Genomic DNA, 4927 nt, shown 5'->3' on the forward strand with positions numbered 1-4927 from the left:
ACTCTTAGACCCTCTTTGAACATTCCAATAAGACCAAAACAATCACACATGTTGGGTAAACAAATATTAAAACGTTAAGCATAAACACAACATTCTTCATGGATAAATATTTATAAGATCTTATAAATTTGAGAATGCAAAATTTCATCAAAAAACTTCATCTCCCTTTCCAGAATCAAATTGATTATGAGAAATCAAGTTAAAATTAAGGACTTCTCGATCCATTCACCTCGATGTCATAGCCTTCTGTTCTAGACTGAACTGAGCAAAGTGACCACTTGGAGAATCCAGACTGCTCGGTCCGTTGCCCACGACACCGGCCCTCCAGTTCACGACCCGACAAGCTCAGATCGATCGAGAAACAAAGCATGAGCCTCTCAGTCTGATGCTCTCGGCCACCAATCATCAACCTTTCAACCCGAGCCTTCTGAACCGTTCACTTGACGAATCTGTACTGCTCGATGTGAGCTCTCGGAACGACGACGCGGCTTGAAATAAAAGGCGTATTGAATTGGCCATGGTCGCAGGCGCTTTCAAATATTTAGTAAATGTCATATTTTCATATATTTGTTTTTTTTTAAGATTTAAGCTTTTTATCTTTCTTTATCGTGTTTCATTTTAAATGAGTATAGGCCTGAGCACAATATCCGGACCCGAAGAACCAACCCAAAACCGACCTGAAATTCAGGGTCCCAAATCCGATCAGACCCGGGGTAAATATCCGAATGAGTTCTAAATTGCTATATCCGAAGAATCGGTCCCGAACCCGATCCGAACCGAGAACCGAATGAGGACCCGAAGATATCCAAAATGTGAATATATATCTAAAAATATATGTTATAATTATATGTTATAATTATTTTAATATTTTAAATTAATATTATAAGTTAAATATAGTAGTTATTTTTGTACTTTTGAGTATTTTTGGATAAAATATGATAGTTTGGATAAAAGTTACTTTTAAATAATTTAGATACTTTTAAATAATTTAGATACAAAAATTTGAACCGAATCGGATACTTTGGTTACTTGGAGTACAAATAATCGAACCCGTTTTAGATATTTTGGTTATTTGGTTATTTTTCAGGTTCTCTTTAAATTTCTTTTAACATTGGACAATAATCATAAAATGTAATATGTTCATATTTGTAATATTTTTAACAAACCTAGAATTGGCATTTTTTTAGATTTTTAACAATAAATTATCATCTTTCTTTATTAATATTTTATTAATAAATTATGATGTTTACAAAATTTGGATTGATGATGTTGTAAAAGAATTTATAGTGGTATTTTATATTGAATAAATTTTATTATGATGTGAATTTTTTTTTTGTAAATTTATTTTATATACAATTTTAATTTGTTAATATTTTTTCCTAAAGTCATTTTTTACAATTTTAAATGGTTAATAAACTATTATATTACTCTTTTAATAAATATTTACATATTTAAATACAAATATTCCAATAATTTATGAAAGTTTAAATTAGAAGAAAAAAAGGAAAACTATAATAATCATATTTTTAATATATATTCATATAAAGAAAATATTTGGAATTGTTTTAAAAGAAATGAAATTAGATTGAATGGCCCAATCTTTTTTGATTTTTACCGACAAAGTCTTTGGTTATCTCACCATCCATATTAAGAAAAAACAGAAAATGAAAGATTTTTTTTTTTTGCTGTGGACGTTTCTTTTTCGTTTTCCATGGCGATTTGAAGATAGAAAAAATCAAAAACACATGCTGGTCATATTTTTATGGCGATTTCCATGGCGATTTAAAGACGAAAATGATTGCTTGAAAAGGTGAATATGATTTGAAGGTCGCAAATCTGATTTGGTAACAAAGTCAAACCTCATCCGAGCAAAGACTTCTCCTATTCCGATCTCTTAAGGTTCTGTTCTCTAACTTTGTCTGTATATGACCAGCATGGGTTTTTGATACTTTACAAAACTCTTTCATCAATCAAGAACTAAAAGAAAAAAAACCAAACTGTTTTAGATGTCAGATCCAAAGACATCAGTGAGAAGAAAGACCAGTTTGAGATGGTTTCATTTTTGTCTTTTCATATATCTTTGACAAAGTGCTGATAAGATTTAAAAGACAATAAACGGCAATTATATTAATGCTTGGATTTATGCATTATAGGGGGTAGATTTAATTTTGTTTGATCCTGCTTGAAATAGGAAACATTAGGTTATATTAATTATTTACTATATTAAGTATATTACGAATTTATATATTTTTTTAGGAATAGTGGGTTTAATAGATCGGGCCAACTTGAATAAAATGACTTCTTCCGTTTGGGCCTACATTCACTAAATACCCAACGTCCAATAAGAGGCAAAATTGTGCAAGCATAATTAACGTAAATACCCTTAATGAAGTTAGCAATATGTAAAGTAATCGGTGGAAATGAAAGGGTATTGCATGGGAAAAAACCAATAGGATCCTGCTTTAATAGTATAGATAAATTTTCCCACCTCAGACTAATACGGGTCATGAGTCCAGACATATATCATATTAAGATATTATGAATTAAGATATTAATATTGAATCCACCACAAATATATGTGCCATCTAAAGATCAGATGATCTTAGAATCTCATAAGGAGGATTGGGGAATATATGTTGGATATATATATTATGAATATACTTTCTCCATAAGATTAAAAGAAACCTTGAGCCAAAATGGGTGATTTAATCAGAGGCCAAAGAACAAGAATTACATAGAGTTTATGAATCCCAATATCCAACATTTGAAAGGAGAAGTAGTAAGCTGGTAAAGAATGGTATCAACCATCATTATCTTGGCAAAGATCCTCGGACTAGAAAAGATTTATAGACGTCCATATGCTAAAAATGATAGCAAAATAAAATGTCAGATACATTGACCTGAGAAAGAATGACTATGTCATCCCAGCTTAGCACCACACGGTTTTGATGTCTTAAAGACACAACCAAGTTGCTACAGAGTCTAATATAAGACCGAATATATGTTCCAAAAGGAACCTCGAAAATTAAAGAAAGGTGCAAAAGAAACCGAGGTCATAGATTGTCCAGACAAGGCCGGAATGGCTATGCCTAAGGTACCTACTAATGGGGTTCGGGACGCTGAGCCTCTTGGTACTGAAGACATAGACATTGATAATGAGATCTCAATTAATTATTTGATGTCTGGAAATGGAAGGAACCATATATATATAAATGTGTCGACACATACATTAATAGAAAAAGCGCGAATATGTAGCACATGAATAATGAATCGAGGATCATGAACCCACGCAAGAGTACTCATAATAATGAATAAAGATAGAAACGTGGGGTTTCTAAAGTGATAAATAAAAGGCGTATTGAATTGGCCATGGTCACGACCTGAGCTCAGATATGTATAACGGCCATGGTCGCAGATGAAGCTCGGTGATTGCATCAATGGAGGAGTTTGCAAGGAAGAAGATGAAGTCGTAGTCTTCGTCAAATTTTGTTAGGTTTACTTATTTAAGGGTATAATGGTATTTTGATCATTAAAAATCTGGTGGTATAGTTGGTTAGTGTATAATTGAAAAGTGGTATCATGAAAGTGGTATTTTTGACAATTTTTCTTGAAATTTAAGGTAAGACCAAAATATTACTAGCCAAATAAAATAGTGCAACAATCTTGTTTATGTTGTAAAACTTGTATTTCTTCTTATTATTGATGTGCCAATAGGCATCTATATACAGTGAAATCTCTATAAATTAATAATGTTGGGATTACACCAAAAATTTATTTTTTTATTAATTTATAGAGATTATTAATTTATCGAGATACTAATTGAATCAAAAACTCAATTTGGGACTATGAAATTTTATTAATTTATAGAGATATTAATCTATCGATTATTAATTTAAAGAGGTTATACTGTATATACATGTTACAAGGAAGAGATAAATGGAAAGATCCTATTTCCAATAGGAAATAGGAAATACATGGAAATAGTAATATCCTAATACAAATATGCTAATACATAAATATGGTAAAGTCTAAGTCTTCCTTTCTTCCTCATGCGTCTGGTCCGGTTCGGTATTGTCTGTCCGGTACGTCCGCCCGGTACTGTCCGGTACGTCCGCCCGGTACTGTCCGGTACGGTTCGGTTATGTCCGTCCATCCAATGGTTTATAACACTCCCCCTTGGACGCCATAACCGTTTCAGAGTTCATAGTGTGCTTCATGTTGCCTCATTAAAACCTTACCAGGAAAACCCAGTGGGACAAAACCTTGGTGAAAGAAAAAGAGTACAACACACACTACTCCCCCTGATGAATGCATCACTGAAGATGTCCGTGTAAGGACTTGTAAATATTGATTCAGTGAGCTTGGAGTGTCTGTGTTTCTTTCTCTTAGAATTTCGCAGAAGAACACTTGGACGTACTGTGCCTTATGTCGTCCAACTTATAATATGGTCGACCATTATGGTCCTTGACCAAAAACGCATGTCTCTTAGACTACTAACCACTTTACTTGGTCGGATCTCATCCATAAGTGCTTATGGATCGTCCTATAGTATGACCTGGTCGTTTATGGACAGTGAGATATTTCTCTTAAGTACTATCGAAAATGTACTGAACTGGTCGATCCATATTGTGTCATAGACCTTGTCTATACACGTCCATAATTTTCTCATGAGTGTCTTAGATCATGACTTGATCAGTGATCATTACTACAATGAGTTTTACATACTCATTAGACTTTGGTTCTATAACCAAGTACACTCATCGGACCTTATTCTTGGCAATCAATCTTTCTTGCCATATGTACTATCCATACTGATAGTTGATACCTCAAAAGTCATACCACGTTTTGGGTTAACAAAATTAGTCATCTCTCATGGATGATTCGGCTGGAAAGAAGCCGGACATAGTCTTTGATTTGGTATGGTCTT

The sequence above is a fragment of the Raphanus sativus genome, chromosome 5 (assembly GCF_000801105.2).
Source record: "Raphanus sativus cultivar WK10039 chromosome 5, ASM80110v3, whole genome shotgun sequence".
NCBI classification, from domain to species: Eukaryota; Viridiplantae; Streptophyta; class Magnoliopsida; order Brassicales; family Brassicaceae; genus Raphanus; species Raphanus sativus.